The sequence below is a fragment of the Uloborus diversus genome, chromosome 3 (genome assembly GCF_026930045.1).
Source record: "Uloborus diversus isolate 005 chromosome 3, Udiv.v.3.1, whole genome shotgun sequence".
Lineage (NCBI taxonomy): Eukaryota > Metazoa > Arthropoda > Arachnida > Araneae > Uloboridae > Uloborus > Uloborus diversus.
This window is the reverse complement of record NC_072733.1, coordinates 213,901,527-213,921,024: the sequence shown is the minus strand read 5'-3', so window position 1 is coordinate 213,921,024 and position 19,498 is coordinate 213,901,527. Positions and strand designations below refer to the sequence as shown.

At 32.1% G+C, this 19,498-nt stretch overlaps 1 long non-coding RNA gene across 1 annotated transcript in view; it reads left to right on the top strand.

Annotated features, from left to right (window-relative positions):
• Positions 1-19,498, top strand: part of LOC129218577 (uncharacterized) — a 125,871-nt gene that overhangs the window by 79,431 nt on the left and 26,942 nt on the right. The window contains exon 10 of the long non-coding RNA XR_008580340.1: positions 7,454-7,619. This is a non-coding gene — a long non-coding RNA (uncharacterized LOC129218577). The remainder of the gene's footprint in view (positions 1-7,453; positions 7,620-19,498) is intronic.

Below are 19,498 nucleotides of genomic sequence, written 5' to 3'. Positions count from 1 at the left end.
AATAAATTGTTTGAGAAATTTCTTTATTTGCATGAAATTATTTATTAGGGTTTTTTTTCCCAAATGGATAAAATTACTTTAATTCTTAATATGAAAGCACAGTTATGTTTTCCTTGCACTAGCGAAGTGTGGTGATACACTGGATCAGTGGTTGGAAAAACTACATTTTTTTTGTAGCGAACTACAACTACAACTACTTTGTTACAAATGTAGTTAATTACAACTACAACTACTTTTTTCAAAATGTAGTAACTACAAACTACTTCTGAAATGTAGTCGCTACTTTGCTACTTTCCAAAAAATAAGTAAATACAAAGCATACACAATAGGTTGTCCCTCAAAAAATGAAAGTCAATTTTTCAAATTGCATACACTCTTGTATTTTTCCTCTTGTGTAAAAACAATCGTGAAAATAAATCACTTTTAAATTTAAAAAAAAAAAAACACCTTCAAAAAATATCCAGGAACTAAAAAGCAAAAAATAACTGATTACACTTACATTCTATTTCCTACCCAAACATAGAAATGAAATTTATTTTAATTAAATGAAATTCCAGTACAAAAATCAACTGAACTAAGCACCGAATTATAAAATAAACACTGATTTAAATTGCTATACGATGAATTATTTTAAATACCTAACTAGTTATATACGATCTCTTAATTTTTAATAACCTTTTGAAGTCGGGGCCGCCTATAAACAACTACATAACGCAACTGACAGCCCACCGAATCCTGAATTAAACACTAATTTAACTATACGCGAAATTAGTCTTTAAAACTAAACCTACACAGTTACGTTAGGTAGTAGTTTATAGGAGGCTCCGATTTCAAAAGGTTATTAAAAATTAAGAGATCGTATATAACTAGTTAGGTATTTAAAATAATTCATCGTATAGCAATTTAAATCAGTGTTTATTTTATAATTCGGTGTTTAGTTCAGTTGATTTTTGTACTGGAATTGTAATGTTTGGGTAGGAAATAGAATGTAGATGTAATCAGTTATTTTTTGCTTTTTAGTTCCTGGATATTTTTTGAAGGCGGGGTTTTTTTTTAATTCAAAAGTAATTTATTTTTTGCTTGTTAGTGGTGTAAATAACACGGCGAGCATCTCGGAGACTTTCGACGACTGTGTGGAAAGGCTTTTGCAAATGCGTAACTAATTACAAAAAAAATTATCTTCATCATAAGTTGTTCAACTTTATCAAAGTTTGCTTTCCGCAAGCAAATGCACGAGTCACTAAAAAAAATAAATAAATAAACGAAATCGCTTTAAGTTTAAATTTGTAAAATTGTAAATTTTTGAATTGTAATATTGTAAATTGTAATTTATGTTTCACAATACGTGTCATGTAACTCGTGATAAAAGTCGCATGTTTCTTCACATGGCCCCACTATAGATGAAGTTTAAAAATTCCACTAGAATGAATTTTATGTTTGTTTCAGAGAATCCTTAATTCAAAATTTTCATTAGCATTACTCCTAATAATCTATTTTTTTAGTACCGTATATACTCGCGTATAAGTCGAGAAATTTTGTCCAAAAAATGAGATCAAAGGAAGGGGGGTCGACTTATACGCGGGTCAAATTTTCCGAAAAAAATTTTCCGATCAACGAGAGCTGGGAAGCTACGAGAAATGCCGATGTGCGGTTACAGGTAGTCGCTGATAAGTTGCTAGTGTGAAAAAGTAAACTTATTCAAAAATAATAACTAAAAAAACCTAAATAATACACATAAGTAAAGATAATTTTATTCCTCTTTATTAAGGATCAAATCAGCAATTAACAAATATCGTGAAACGTATTAAAATATTTATCGTCAACAGTCACGCCATTCAGACTGAGAGTGCGTTCGACGAGCACGACCGGGAGCGACCGGTTAAAACGCCGCGGTTAGTAACTGGTTACTTACCGGTGACCGGTGAGGTTCGTCGAACGCATCCTTTGATATCATTGACGATTCTGTAGCCGCCGATGTATAGGATGACGCGATGACGGAAGCGGACTTAGTTTCTTTAACTATAGGTAAAGAAAGTATATACCTTTGTTTTATGTCCTTTGTTTATCAATGGGTTTTATATTTAATCGTTTGTGAGGGAAATTGCATGAAATTTATTGTTTTACCCTTAACTTTTCCCTAAAGAACAAATAGGGTAAATCAAAGATTTGGAACCTAAGTTAAACCACCCCTAAACAAAACCACCACTAAACAAAAAAAAAAAAAAAAAAGCATAAAAACCGGTTCACTAAGTGAGACGATATACAAAGTTAATAAAGTACAAATCGATTTAAATGTGAGTATGATATTTGAAGTGTTTCCTCAGTTTCATCAAACCTGAACTTGATGACCAATAGACCGCCGAGGAAGTATACCGTTTCAAACAAAAAAAGAATTTTCCTTATCGGTACAGGCAGGGGCGTGCATAGAAATTTTGGAGCCCATCATAAATGACTTTTCCGGACCCCTCTCCATATTGTTAACCCTATATTTCACCCTTAGGTATAAAAATATTGGGCCCCCTTTAGGCTCGGGCCCGGGCCAACAGGTGTCCCTCCCCCCTCCCTGTGCACGCCCCTGAGTACAGGTGTCTTCGAGTATTTATGAAACATTCTATAAAGGAAAAACAAATCCGACGAATTCAGAACCTCCTCCTTTTTTTTTTTTGAAGCCTGTTAATTAATATAACCCTAATTTCAAATTGAACTGGCGGCATCGTGAAATAGTAAATCTAGAATATTGGTCAAACTTTAGAAATCATACACAGTTATAATGTATATTATTGAAGAATATAAATTAAATCGTGGGGGAGGGGTGGTCTGTATTCAATTCCCCCGCAATTGAACACTAAATATATTTAAAAACTTGAATATTAAATAAAGAACATTATATTTTAGTGCCAAAATAAAGTTATTTAGTAGTAAATAAAATAGTAAGGTAATTGATTCAACTATTAAAGCAGCAAAATATATTTAATTTACTGCTTTGCTACGCAGTAATAAATACATTAGTAACACCTATAATAAAAAATTACCATGCGGCGCAGCGTTGAGAAAATTAATCATTCATGTGCCTCGAGAATTAAATATCGTTTAAGAGAAAGCCAAAACCTTAGGTGTGGAAATGCACCGATCACAGCAAAACCACGTGACCGTGACGTATGAAATTTAAAGTTTCTTGGATTTCTCCGCGACCCCTTATCAGATCCAGAAAAAGTTACAATGGGACCATCTGGGAAGTATACCCTTCCAAACAATTTTTTTTTTTTTTTTTTTTCAAATCGGTCCAGTAGTGTTGGAATAATTCGAAAACATACATAAAAAGCCGCAATACGAAATCATAACCTCCTTTTTTGAAGTCGGTTAAAAAGTTTCATATAATTTGCACAACGGCAACCCGTGTCGACTTGCACCTGAAAGTGTAAAACAGTACTTGTATGCTAGGCCAAATCGAAAAAAAAAACTTTTTTTAGAAACTCGAAATTTATGTTAATAAAACGTTGCCCCTATACCCAACACCCCACATGTATCACAAGAACATTTATTGAAATTAAAAAACATTTAAATATGCCACACTTGACCTAAAATTTATAATTTTATTTAAAAAATTGATTTTTTTTTCAGTTATCTTTCAAAAAATTACATATAAATTTAAATAGAATATCAAGTTCAAAAATTACTGGCGAACACATTTACAGATCAACAATTACAAACGAATAATAAAAAAATAATATATTTTAAATGAAAAATTTAACTCAACCTGAAAAAAATCCATATCTTTGAGAACTATGTGGGAGACTTAAAAATTGCAGGAAAACAAAAATTTCTATTTAACGCTAATTCCCTACTTTTCTACTTTACTGTTTATATTTTTCAGCTTAATAATTTCGTAAAATCTTACATATCTGAAAATATGTATCAAAAACTTAATTTTTTGAAGAAAATTATAAATGTTAGGCCACGTGTGGGATATCTAAATGTTTTTTTTTTTTTTTGAATAAATATTTTTGTGGTGCATATGTGGGGTATAGAAGCAACGTTTTATCAACAGAAATTTTGAGTTTCTAAGAAAATTATTTTATTTTAATTTGACCTAGTACTACACAAGTGCTGGTTCACACTTTCAGACATAATCGGCACTTTGTTGCCGTTGTTCAAATTATATGATTTTTTTTTTTTTTTTTTTTGACGTAAAAGGATAAAATATAAGAAAGTGTGCGACTTGAAAAATCAACTTTCGATTTTTTTGGGGGGCGGGACACCCTAATACACAAACACACCGTAAGAGAATTGAACAAAAAAAGATTGATAAATTAGCTCATCAGAAGACACTAAGAAAAATGTCCGTTATCATACTCTTATACACTGTAATGCTCGCATTTATTGTAAGTCCTCCAGAACAGTTCAATTTAATCCTTTTCTTTAACAGTTTCAGTAGCTTCTTTTTATTTGGTGAATACTGTCAAAAATTTAAGCCTAGCTAAAATATTTTTGTTTTTCAATCTTCGGTCTGTTCATGTAAAATTCATCAAATTTTCAACTTGCGAAATCACCGATATCTTCATTTTCACGAAAATAAGTGCTTTTTTCAATGTAAATATTGGTGAAATATAAAAAATTACGACGGCAAACAAACTAAAGGCGTCGAACACATAGCAGGTATGGCGTCAAAATGAAATACCTGAGGTTAGCTCGTATTTTTATTAGTCTTATTTCTCATTGCATCTGCTGATGTACTTGTGTAAAATTTGCGCCAGTCAAATTCGTTTGAACATGGATTTTTTTTTTCAGTTTATTTGAAAGTAGTTTCCAGAAATCGCTACAAACTACTATTTTTTGTAGTTAACTACTCACTACACTACTTTTTTTAAAAAGTAGTGCGCTACACTACAAACTACTCAAAAATGTAGCTACTACAGTAGCGTCGCTACTTGTAGCGCGCTACTTCCAACCACTGCACTGGATTCAAGTAAATTTATTAGTATAGCAGCTATGAATTTCTTTTCCCCAACTGCGTTTCTGGGTGAAATATACTAAATTATTATTATTTTTTTTTAAACCCAACCAAAAATTTTGGGGGTGCGGTGCACCCCCTGGCACCTCCGTAAATCCGCCTATGTTTATTGTTTACCTTTAAAAGTATTTTTAATTGAGGAGGGTTGTTCTTTTTAATGATCTATTTGTAAGAGAATGGTTCATTCTTTTGATCTGTTCATTCAACTCGTTCATTTGAACAACTTCATTTATTTTAAAAAGTTGCAGCTAATCTCTCTGCCTAACATACTCATGTACATTCTAAAAGCTTCATTAGCTCAGTAAAATTCTTTGAAGGAAAAAATAACTAAAATGATCTAAACGAAAAAAAAAAAAAGCCTATGAACAATAAACCAAAGAAACTTTATTCAGGTTTCGATGTATAAAGAAATTGTAGTTCATTTTGTAAGCTGTTTCTTAGCTGCCAAATCGTAAGCTATGTTTTCCATTCCAAAAATTACAGGATCTATTTCAGCATGTCAAAAAATTAAGTTATTAAATTTTTAAAAATACAGCACTAGTAATGGTAATACTAGTTATATTATTACCAGTAGACCATGTATGACGAAAAAGTAACATCAACTATGGAGAGAGAACGTTCCCTGGCTTATTGGCCATAGTCTAAAGGAAAAAGAAAAACCAAACGTATTGTCAAGCTCTGTGGCAGACATCATTGGTGGATGGGTTTGAAGTGACTAATGGTCTGATGCTCCAGTCGAGGTCTTCCTCGACGTTCTTTTGACAAAAAAAAAAAAAAAGGCAGACGAGATGCTCGGCCACCAGGTTTACTGAAAACCCACACACACAGAGCGTTATCTTCAAAAGAACTCAAATCACTACCTGAGACAGAAGAAGGCTGTCATCAAAACCCTTACTCACCGAGCGGAAAGAATCTGCGAAACCCCACATTTTAAGGAGGACCTGAAACATCTTGAGCAAACATGTCTAGCTAATGGATTCACTACACAGGGAATTAGATTAGCCCTTCATCCCAGGAGATCTCACAGAAACAAACAGGCAACTGCCCCACCTGAACCATTAGGGAAAGTGTTCTTACCCTATCTACACAGAGTTAGACGGAAATGGAAAACTTCTAGAAAAACACAACATTAAGACCGCGTTCAAGCCCATCACTCAACTAAGGAATTGTTATCGCCCTGTGAAAGACCCCAGTGATCCTTTCTCTACCTCAGGAGTGTACAAAATTCCGTGCTCTTCTGGATCAGTCTATGTTGGAACCACCAAGTGCAGAATCAAGACTTGCCTTTTCAGAGCATGAACCTCATTGCCAGCTAGGACGCTGCGAGAAATCAGCAGTAGCTGAACAAAGCCAACAAGAAGAAGTCCATGACATCAAATTTAAAGACACTGAAAACTGGTCACAACATCCCATTACTATGCCCGCCTTCATCACGAAGCTATTGTTATTATATTACTTCAAACATTCGGTAAATTTCAATAGAAAAGAAGAAAACTTCAATTTGCCAAAAACATGGCACCCTGCCCTTGGATCTTCTTGCCACGATGGCTTAAAACAGACTGACTTACGCTTTCATTTTGAATCTGAAGCCGCTCCTATTTTCTATCAGTGCATCAATCCGAGGAGACCGCCATCCAATCAGGAACCGGCATCCACCAGCAGTTTGGGAACGCCATCCAATAAGGAACCAGCGGTTTGTCTTAAATACCAGAGTGACTGGAGCAGCAGCCATCACTTTAAACCCATCCACCGATGATGTCAGCCGCAGAGCTCGATGAAACGTTTAATTTTTTTCTTTTCCTTTAGATCATAGCTCAATAAGCCCGGAAACATTCTCTCTCCATACTGATGCCGGCCGTGAAAGCCTTAAGCAGTTTTTAACAACAAATATATCGGCAACTGAGCTGGAGTACCAGATAACTTAATTAAAAAAAATACTCATCTAAAAATATTAGGGGAATAGAAAAAAAAGCAACTCTTTTTAAATGTTGAAACAAATTAGACAGTAATAATAATTAAAAAATTAAGCCAAATCAATATAGGTGGTAGTTGATAGGGATGTTATAGAAGACAAAAGATTGGCCAGAAAAGCAATACAAGGTATTTTTAGATATAATTTTGGCAACAGAAAGTGTGAGAAGGATTTTAACAGGTGCAAAGGACAGGAAGTGGAATGTCCAAACATTTTGTTAGTAGCCCAAACAAGTTACAAAAACATGAACGACACATTCCTAATTTTTAATGCATTTAATAACATCCTCATATCAAACTCATACTCTGCTTGTACTTATTGCAGCAATTTTCAATCCATATGGAGTTAAGCTTTTTTTTTTCAAACTGGTGCTTTCATGCCTGTTTATTACATTGTGTATTGTTATGTGTATTTTTTTTTTTGATAATTATATATTATTATTATTATTATTATTATTATTATTATTTTAGAATGTGAATGCTAGAGGTGGAACTTATTTGACTGCACAGATTGGGCGCTCCAGACCCGCTGCCTATTTGGGGAACACCATCATCAGGGCATCCGGTGATCGAGAAACTTTCTGCAGGTGTCAACCGTGCTTCGTTTCTTTTTGTAGTCTTTCTATTTATCTGAGCTGTGAGTATCCTATATTGTTATGGAAATTTGTAAAAAATACTAGTGGGACCAGAAAGTAATGTATTTTTCAAATGAACAAGTTTTCAAAAGTATTTACGAGGCATTTTTTTAAGAAAGTGCCGTTTTGAAATGAAAAAAAGAAAATAGAACAAATACAGATTGGACAACGAAATTTAGTGTGCAAAAATCTGCCACAGTTATGCTATTTTTCAACGTTGCTCCTGTTTAGTGCTTCCAAGCATTTGTCATAGTGTGGTACAGGTTTTTGTATATCTATTCGTAGAAAGTTGTTGTGTGTTACCATGAGGTAACGTTCTCTGAGCTCATCATTGATTTTGTGCCATCAACGGCCAAGGAAAGACTTTAGATGCCAAAGCAAATGAAAGTTGCTGCTAGCAAAGTCGGGGCAGGCCAGAGAATGCAAAAACGTCCTAGTCAAAGCCCTGTAAGAGAACTCATGGTTGACTACCCAGGCAGCAACTTTCTACAAATCGGTGTACAAAAATCAGTACCATCCTGTGACAAATCACAAGAGCAATGTCGAAAAATAGCGTAAAGGGGTAGATTTTTGTCCTATAAATTTCTTTGCTCTTTCCTGTACTTGTTCTTTTTTATTTCAAAACTACTTATTTTAAAAACATACCTCATATTTTTAATCAACATTAATTACCCTTAATATCAACTGCCTTTAGTCATCTAGTATACAAATTTCAATCCTGTATCGATAAAAATCAATTGATTTTTGGAAAAGAATGTCTGGAAATGGAATCTTGGATGCGTGCCAAATTTTCGAATTTTGGTCTCATAGTTAGTCTCTTTAGGAATCAGGTGGTGCAATCTGTGACAAGAATGTTTGCACTATTATAAGAAGAAAAGGAGTTATCCTGAAACATCCGCTCAAGGCGAACCCTTAAAAATGAATGAACTGTGATGGGGTGCTTCACCTACCATACTCATCTGACATTGCACCATCTAATTTCCCTTCTTCCCAATCTATGTGTGACAAAGAAAAAAAAATGAAAATTTGTCCGAAATCCAAAATGTTATCACCAGATTTATGCCTTATCTTTAGTGTCTCATTCTATTTTTTCACTTTCATACACAAGTCTGATCACAGTCAACAGGAGAAACTTATTTTCCGACCCCCCTCGTATTTTAGTTTTATCTCAAAATAATACCAGGGTGGCAACAGATCAGGGAGTTCAGCAAAAAGTCAGGGAATTTTATTAATCAAAAAAATATCAAAATTTTGAAAACTAACAAAATTCAGGGAAAATTTATTAAATGAAGAAAAAACTTTTCTTTTCCTCTGCAAAATTAAGTACACTGATTCCCTACACAATTTCCTCCAATTATTTGTTTAATGAAAGTAAAATTAATGAGGTGCAATTATACACTGCTGCATATTTGTGCATCTTTTTTCCTCAATGTCAAAATATTGAATCTTAACTCACGAACCACAGGATGAACTTCCTGCGATTGCTTCTGTATCTATCAAGTTGCTTATTTTACATAGCTTGAATTTTCCGTTCACACATTCCATGCTGCATAAAATGAACAACCCTACAGGCAAAGAGGAAACCGTCATTAAAGTCTTAGCTCCTTAGTCTTTACTCATTGTTTTAAACTAATTAGCGTACTGTAATCAGGATTTCAAGAAAAAATCTTTGTTTTTTAAATTAATACTGTTAGAAGCTTAAAAGTTATTACTTCTTCATATTTTTAATTTAGTTACTAAAATTGAATGAAAATCAAAATCAACTTTATTTTTTTCCATCATATTATTCGCTGTTGCCTCAGATTATATAAAGGGTTTTTTTCAGACTTGAAATTTTTTTTATTTTAAAACCAAGTTGAAACTAATTGATTGTTTTGGGCATTTCAATGTTTGTTACAAAAGTAATCTAAGAACTTTTTTTACCACAAGTAATGAAATCATTTGAAATTAAGTAACCTTGTGTACATAAGTAAAATTTTTTATTATGTTTTAATAGTTAAAATGCTGTATTGATACATTAAAACCAAAGTTCTTGATTACACAATAGCTCAATATGACTGACTGTTAAAAAGTTTAAATTTGTTTTACATAAATATATATGTTATTTACGAAGGTAAAATTACACTACTTTTATATTCACTATCACTTGTTAATGTTGCAGCAATAATTATACTAGTTGAAAATTGAACCACAGGATGAACTTCTTGAGATTGCTTCTGTGTCTATCAAGTTGCTTATTTTACATAGCTTGAATTTTCCGTTCACACGTTCCATGCTGCATAAAATAAACAACCCTACAGGAAAAGAGGAAACCATCATTAAAGCCTTAGCTCCTTAGCCTTTACTCATTGTTTTAAAGTAATTAGTGTACTGTAATCATGATTTCAAGAAAAAATCTTTGTTTTTAAAATTAATGCTAGTAGAAGCTTAAAAGTTATTACTTCTTCACATTTTTAATTTACTTACTAAAATTGAATGAAAATTAAAATCAACTTTATTTTTTGCCATCGTATTTTTCGCTGTCGCCTCAGATTATATAAAGGGTTTTTTTTTTTCAGACTTGAATTTTTTTTTATTTTAAAACCAAGTTGAAACTAATTGATTGTTTTGGGCACTTCAATGTTTGTTACAAAAGTAATCTAAGATTTTTTTACCACAAATAATGAAATCATTTGAAATTGAGTAACCTTGTCTACATAAGTAACATTTTTTATTATGTTTTAATAGTTAAAATGCTGTATTGATACATTAAAACCAAGGCTCTTGATTACACAATAGCTCAATATGACTGACTGTTAAAAAGTTTAAATTTGTTTTACATAAATATATCTGTTATTTACGTAGGTAATGTAGATTTTTTACTTATGTGCAGAGATTACTCAGTGGGAATGGCCAAATATATTTTATTATAAAAGACACAATCACATTACAAACACATAAGACCAAACATTTTTACTTGAACTAATTTTGTACGTTCTGAAGATATAATATTTTAACTGTGTTGCCAACCTGAGACAACTAAACATTAATAATTATTTCTTAACACACCCTCTTAATTATTAATGCTTAAAATAAAAACTTTAAGAAAAATAAGTTACACAATATCGAATTCAAACATAATTTTACTCTTCAGAAGAAAAATAAATAAAACTAGCCAGTCACTTTTTAGAAGTAAGGTTATACAACCAATTTAGATTTAAATTTCTGAAATTTGTTAAATCCCAATGCTTTTGTAAAAATATCTGCAATTTGTTGGTCAGTTGGATAATTATTTACTTTAATTAAACCCTCTTCTACTTTTTCTTTTATGTAATGAAATCTAACATCTATATGTTTGCTACGTCTGTTAAATATCCCATTTTTAATTAAAGTAATAGCACTTTGATTATCAACGTTTAAAGTTAAAGATATACTTTCACTAGTTATTTCTTCAATTAGAGTTTTGAGGTACATAAGTTCTCGACAACACTCTGCTGCTGCTATGTATTCTGCCTCAGTGCTGGAGGTAGCAACAATTGACTGTCTTCTTGAGCACCAACTAATAGGTCCACCACAATAATAAATCACATATCCCGTAGTACTTCTACGTGTTTCACGATCTCCTGCATAATCTGCGTCACAATAACCAATAAGTTCTTTGTCACTACTTTCTTTGGAGTAAGATATTCCTAAGCATGAACTTCCTCTTAAATATCTGAGAGTTCTTTTTAAATTTATGACATCTTCTTTTGATGGATTTTCAAGATGTTGACTGTTCGAGTTCACTGCAAAAGATAAATCAGGTCTTGTTCTGCAGGACAAATATAAAAGACTACCAACTGCTTCTCGAAAAGGAAAAACAACTTCTCCTGATTTTTCTGTTTCATCAACCGAAGTTTTCAGTAATGGTGTATTAACTGGCTTTGAATCTTGCATGTTATATTTTTGAAGTACTTGATCAGCATAAGCTTCTTGAAGAATTTTCAATTTATCAGAACTTGATTCCAGTTGAATCCATAAAAATGAATCTGGTTTATCACAAGATGTTATGTCAAAATCCTTTTTCAAAATATTCAAGAATTCATCAAGTTTACATTTATCAGGTCCAATAAGAATACCGTCATCAACATAAAAAGCCAATATTATGTCATTTCCGATGAAAATACATTGCTCAGATTTAATTTGACGAAAGTTTTTGCTTCTCAAAAAATCAGTTAATCTTTCATTCCATTTCAAAGGAGCTTGTTTTAGTCCATACAATGATTTTTTCAGTTTGCATATTTTAGACTCATCTTCGTAACCTTTTGGCATTCTCATAAACATCTCTTCTTCTAGTTCTCCATATAAAAAAGCAGTTTTAATGTCAAACTTCATGATGTGATAATCTCTTTTCACTGTCAATCCAAACAAAATTCTTAAGGATGAAATGCTCACAACTGGGCTAAAAGTTTGTTCGTAATGTATTCCATAACTTTGTTCACAACCTCTCACAACTAATCTTGCTCTGTATGTATTATCGTTTTTGATTTTAAATACCCATTTATTACTTAGAATCTTTTTGTTTCTTGCAACACTTCTGTCAACAACTTCCCAAACTTCATTCTTTTCCAATGATTTCTTTTCATCTTCTATTGCTTTCTTCCACTTTTCTTTATCTGGTCCTTTTACTGCTTCTTCGTACGAGAGCAAAACATAATCTTTTAAATATTTAGGTAGTTTTCTATTTCTTTTACCACGTCCAAAGTTTTTATAATTTTCTTCGGATTCATCATTTGTATCAGATAATTCTGATAATACACAGTTATCTTCATTTATATCTTCATTTTCTTTATTTTCCACTTCACTTTCTTCCTTTTTAATCTTTTTAATTTCATTTTCTTCACTTTTATCTTCATTTTCTTCGATTTTATCTTTATCTTCTTCACAATCGGTTGGAATAAATAAGAGGTTCCTTTCTTTATTTCTTGGGTCCATGAATTTTACGTCTCTCGAAATTCGTATTCTTCTTTTTTCTTCATCCCACAAACGATAACCGTTGTTAGTGTATCCCACAAAAATAAATTTATTGCTTCTGGAATCTAACTTTTTTAGGTATCCGAGTTTTTTGGCATAAGCTACGCTTCCAAAAATTTGCAATCGGGACAAATTAGGTTCGTTTTGATACCACATTTCAGCTGGTGTAACATCAGTAGCTTCAGTAGGACTACGATTTATAATATAAGTTGCTGTTCTCAATGCTTCACCCCACATTTCTTTTTTCAGACCTGAGTCAAAAAACAATGCACGAGTTTTGTCAAGCAAAGTTCGATTCACTCGTTCAGCTTTAGCATTTAATTGAGGAGAATGGGGAACGGTGTAATCAAGCTCAATACCTTTTGACTTGCACCATATTTTCATTTCATTTGATCTGTATTCTCCACCATTGTCGCAACGAATTTTTGCTACTCGAAGTGACCATTTTGCTTCAGCTTCTTCAACATACTCCTTCAAAATATTAAGAGTTTCAGATTTGTTTTTCATCAAAAATACCATAGCAAAATGTGTGAAATCATCTATGCACGTTAGAAAATATCTATTTTCATCCCATGTTTCTACTTCAATAGGGCCATTTATGTCAGTATGTATTATTTGCAATGGTCTAGTTGCTCTTTGTCTTTCAGTTTTAAATGGAAATCTTACTTGTTTAGCTTTCAGACATACTTCACAATTTTTTGATACATCATTTAATCCTTTTTCTGTTAGCTTAATTCCTGTTGAATTTTTCAATAAACACTTCATGTTCTTAACACACATATGTCCAAGTTTGCGATGCCATACATCTGCATTATTCTTATCTTCTGTCAATAGTGCTTCATTTTCTTGATTCAACCCTACTTCGTAAAGTCCTATTTCATTTTTGTAACCTTTCAAAACAATTTTTCCATCTTTTGAAATTTCTACTCTATCTTCCACAAATTTTACTTCACCATCATTTTTAGTAATTGCATTTACTGACAGCAAATTTTTGCTCAATTCAGGAACATAGAGTACTTGCTTTAAAATGCAGTTATCAGTTTTAAAGGTTCCGATGCTTTTCGCTTCCATAACTTCTGAGTTTTTGGCAAGACCTATTTCAGTTGAAATATTTACAACATCTTCTAGCATTGTTTCATCATTTACCATATGGCTAGAGGATCCCGAATCAATTATCCACTTCTGATAAGATTTTTCATTTGGAGCAAGAAATGAGACATGTTTCTTTGAATTATTTCGAAAATAGCAGTCTTTTTCTACGTGATTAGCTTTTTTGCAAATGCCGCAACGAGGTTGATTTTTCTGGTTTGTATTATCTTTAGTAAAATGCAAAGGACTATTATTTCTGTAATATTTATTTTCTTTGACGTATTTTTCTTGAGTTCTACTTTTAGGACAGTATCTAGCAAGGTGATCTTTAGAATTACATCGAAAGCATTTCTTTTCTTGTACTTTAAATGCCACATTTTGTTCTTTAATTTCAGAATTTTTCTTACTATTTTCTTCATTTAACAACCGAGCTGTCAAGTTAGCTAATGTTTTATCTTCTTTAGCGGTCGATTCCCATGCACTTCGAAAATGTTTATATTTTTCTGGTAAGCTTGAAAGAATTTTAGATATTATCATCTCGTCATCAATTTTCTTATCCAGCGCTTTTAGACGGTATGCTATATTTTCTAATTTACTTATGTGCATAGCAATATCATGTTCAGAATCAAAATTGTAACTAAAAAATTCTTGAAGTAAGCTACATTTTTGTTGTTCAGAATCGCGTTCATAAATTCCGCAAAGTTTTTTGTACATGTCGCAACTATTTTCGCAATTTAAAATATGCATCATAACTTTCTTGTCTATAGTTGTCACAATTATTTTCTGTGCTTGTGCATCTTTTTTCTTCCATAAAGTAAGTGTATTATCATTTAAACCATCTTTTCTTTCAGATCCGTTTACAATATTAAATAATGAATGCGATTTAAAAATTATGTTTACCTGGAATTTCCACACTGCAAAGTTACTTTGGTCTTTCAGTTTTTCGACAGAACTCAAATCTTCAGCCATATTAGCCATTTTTTTCCGTACTGCAATTTTTACCTTCAAATTTATTTCTTCTTATTTCACTTTTTTTACTTTTACATTTTAATCGGCCACTCTGCGGTACTCTGGGTCCATGACCTGTAGAGTTTTTACTTTTATGCAGAGATTACTCAGTGGGAATGGCCAAATATATTTTATTATAAAAGACACAAGCACATTACAAACACATAAGACCAAACATTTTACTTGAACTAATTTTGTACGTTCTGAAGATATAATATTTTAACTGTGTTGCCAACCTGAGACAACTAAACATTAATAATTATTTCTTAACAGGTAAAACTACAGTACTTTTATATTCACTATCACTTGTTAATGTTGTAGCAATAATTATACTGGTTGAAAATTTAGTTCAAAATTATTTACATACAAACTGTTAGTTTTATCTTGTTTAGATATTTCTTTAAGAGTGGTTGTAAAAATTTCTTAGAATTTTCATGTGAATTGCTTACTGGAAGTAAAGTTTAGATGTCCTATAATGCTTCTCTGGAGGTAATTTAATATTCTGTTTTTACTTAAAAAAAAAAAAAAGGAGCAGCACTTTTTCAAAATATATTTTAATTAACAGTTTAAAACGTTTTAACCACTTTTATTTAATATGCAATGGTTTTCAAGTGAGCCAAGGGAAGGAAACCATTATCATTGGTAACGACAGGTTGGCGACAGTTTTGTCGCCACCCTGAATGCACAATGTTATTACCAATGAAAAGATGTGCACTCTTTGAAACAAGTAACTGTTTAGCATCATTGAAGAAAGAAATTAAAAAAAATTACCTGACTATACAATACTAAATAAAACAAGATAATGATTTTTTTTAATGTCACTTTCCAGCATGTTTTTTCCCTGCATAATTTTAATACAAGATTTGCTTTCTCTGACTTTTTTTCCCTTACCATCCACATGTAAATCATTAGCAATAGTGGTGTAGAAAGATAATGAGCAGCATCTGCTGAAATGAGTTTTGGGATGTTTAAAGAAACGCAGTTTGGATTTTCTTCTGACAATACTTAAGTGTTGGAATTTTACTTTTTTTACCCTGCTTTATTTTCAGGCGAACTCAAATAAGCAAGTTTGCACAATAAAGCTGATACAATAAATGACACAAATGCAAAAGAAAAGTCAAAATGAATTGTTTGCAGATACTGAAATATTTTCATGGCAGAATAGTGCATAATTTTGTCTTTGGCTGTTTTCTCAGGGAAAAAATAACATTAATTGTTTTTGGGTGATATATATGGTAATTTAGTTTGGTGTTCAAGAAAATTAAAAAAAAAAAAAAAAATGCTAATTCTAACTATAAGAAGTTGTAAATAAACAAATTTTCAAGTGATTATTGACACATGTTTCAGGGTTCAACCCCACTCCCTTTTTTTTTTTACACGTGTGAACTTTTGGATGTAAAGCCATCAAACAAAAGTAGCGATGTGGAACAAAAAACAGTTTCAATAATAAAACACCTGATAATTAAAACAGCCAAGATGAAACCTAGAATAGAAATTTCTTTCACTATTTCAGCTGTATGTTTCATTTTGTCTTGGTTGGTAGGGAATGAATAGAGAATAATTTATTAAGGAATTATATAACAAATGTAGACTCTAGACTTCATTTTGTCTTGACTGTTTTGTTACTCTGCTAGTTTTCCTAAAGTAACCCCTCGTTATATCACACACTTTTGGGGACAAAGAAAAAGCTTGATGTATCCAAAAGCGCAATACAACCGAGATCATTAAAAATAGTTATCCATCCAACATACAAGTAAATTAGCAAATGTTCTTTTTTTTATGATTTTAAAATGGTTTTGATGTAGTTCACGAATGTACTATCCTACATATTAAAATTTAAACAGAGTTGAAATTTAAGTATATTTTAGCAACAGAAAGGTACAAACATTGAATGGCAAATAGAGATGATCTTTGGTAACTACTGCAAGATAAGACCCTTTTATTCTCAATAGACTTTCTAATCCCTTCAAATTACTGTAGAAAGGATGTGAAAAGTAAAAGTAATCATATTGTTATCCGAAAACTCTGTCGCCCTTCCAGATCATTCTTCCTTTCTTGAAAAGATTTGTGCAAGCACAAATTTTTTCTGTACTACTAAGGCAGTCAGAGAATGGCATATGTTTTCTTCTACCTGCTGTATCTCACTCATTGTAAAGTCCTTAGTATTAATAGAAAAGAAAATGCCATGTAGTTTACAAATTGAACCATTCTGTGGTTATGTACATTTAGATCATGGAAATTGTTGCTGCTTTTCCAGCAAATTCGGGAGAGCAGAAGCATCTTCGTTTTGTTCTTTGACAAAATAAAAAAGGAAGACACTTTTCTTATTGATACCATATGTCTTCGTAAATATTTTAAAAAATAGCAAGGTTTTTTTTAAAGATGTAAGAGCCAGTTTTTATAAGAGTCAGACAGGTCAGATACATGTCATTTTTGATTTCACTAAAAATGTTACAGTGGATTCTTTGAATAATTTTAGAAAACACATTTTTTCTTTTCTTCTGAAAAACTTTTTTGTGACCCACAAAAATTCCGAAAGTTAGTCCCGACTTATAGTTTTTCTCAAATCAACATTTTTTATTATTCAATTATCTCTGCACATTGAGCATCAGCAAAAGTAATCGTGATTACAACATGAGATTTAGAGCCTCAAATGAAATATATCTTAAATTTTATAGCTGACCTTGAGTGGACCCAAGCAGGGGTGGTTAAACTCTGCTGAAGAAAGTGCAAATGTGACATGTTTGAGGCCTTCTGGTTCCATGCACTGAGGCTCCACCATGGTTTTTGTACGTAATTTGTGTTATAATATATGTACACTATTCGATACCCTTATGAGTTGCATGGCTCACCCTCTGCGCTATTAAAAAATGTCTGTTTTTGTATCGAAAAATGCTAAAAAGTGCAGTTTTTATAAGCCTTTGTCTCAGTGCACTGAGGGTCAGTATAGAACTGGATACCTGCATTTCAAATTAGAGTATGTATTTTCAGAAACAAGTGACAGAACTATGGACAATGGTTTTGCAGGCTCATAAAAAGCACTTCAAGATGAGGAAATTGCATATGAGTTAACCAGTTTGTTGTACTCAAGTTATATGCTTTGTTTTGCCTTTTTTATTGTCCCACCAGTCAGTTAGCCAATTGTACCCTTGTTTTATAATGTCATAATATTGCTTTTATCATACGTAATAAAATGTAACTTTGAAATTGTTTGCTATCATGGTAGTTTAGTGCAGGGAAAATAATTTTTGTCACTATAATGTACAGCCTAAAATGGTAGAAAATAAGCAATTATCAAACGAAAAAAGGTATCTTAATTAAATTTTAAAAAAATATGCCTAAAACACCTTCAAAAGCGTTTTACAAATAACTTAGGTTTTTACCGCAATAACATCCTTTTTTTTTCCACTTTGCTTTCATTTATAATATTATAAAGTATGTGAGTAAGTGTAATCAGTCTACTTGCAAGCCTATAACTCTTTTATATTAAGTTTTGATCATACAAATTTTTTAAATAGTATCTGGAAGTCCCTGGAGGAAAGTTTAAATCCAAATATGTTGATTAAACTGAATGATTCATTTTACTGTTTTGAAATATGTATTGTGTTCTTGAAAAGAGTTTGCCCATAGTTCTGTCACTTTTTTGTGAAAATATACATACTCTAGTTTGAAATGCAGGTATCCAGTTCTACACTGACCCTCCAGTGCATTCAGATACAGGCTTGTGAAAACTGCACTTTTTAGCATTTTTCGATTGAAAAACTACCAATTTTCGGCAGCGCAGAGGGTGAACCAAGCAACTAATGAGGGTACTGAATAATTCATGCATAGTATTATACAAATTACGAACAAAAATCATGGTGGAGCCTCAGTGCATGGAACCAGGAGGTATCAAATAGGACACATTTTCACTTTCTTCGGCCCAGTTTAGCCACCAATTCCAGGGGCCACTGAAGTTCAGCCACAAAATTTACGATATATTTCAATTTAGGTACTAAATGTCATATTGTCAACACAAGACGTTTTTTGCCGGATGCTCAATACACAGAAATAATCGAATTAAAAAAAAACTCTGATTTGGAAAAACCTCTACGTCGGGCTCCACTTTAAGAATTTTTACAGGTCCCCAAAAAATTTTTGGGAGGAAAAGAAAAAATACGTGTCTTCTAAAATCTTTAAAAGAATCCACCATAAAAATTTGAGCCAAATCAAAAATGCTGTATATTTGAACAGCCCCTTTCTGCCCAGTTCTTATAAAAACTGGCTCTTAATGTTTCGAGAGACAGAAGAAAAGAGCGATATATCCGAATGAGCAATATAATGAGGGGCTACTGTATTTGAACTCTCTATTATTCCGACTTGTTGCTTTTGTCCGATTTCATTTAAAAGCTCCCACTTTTCTATATTTAAAAAGTGGTTCCTTGAAACCCAGAAATGTGTGTGCAATCAATTGCAAATTTTTATTTACTACACTGGTTTGCTCACTCCTACTTTGGAGCATAAATATATTTATTCATTTCTCATGCTTATTGTTTTTAGTAGCATCAGCATTATGACATTGATATCATTTCATATGAATACATTATTCCAGAAAGAGGGTAAGTCCTACAGAGGACTTAGCCCTTTCTGAAATAATCGATTCATGTGTAGTTAATTGGACAAAAATTGCACAAATTCCTCAATGATTGCTTATTGAATGATTCATTTCAAAAAGGACTCCTGTTGTATATTTTTAGCCTTTTTATTTGTGTATGTGAGATCATTTTAATATGTAACAATTGTTTTCTTGGTA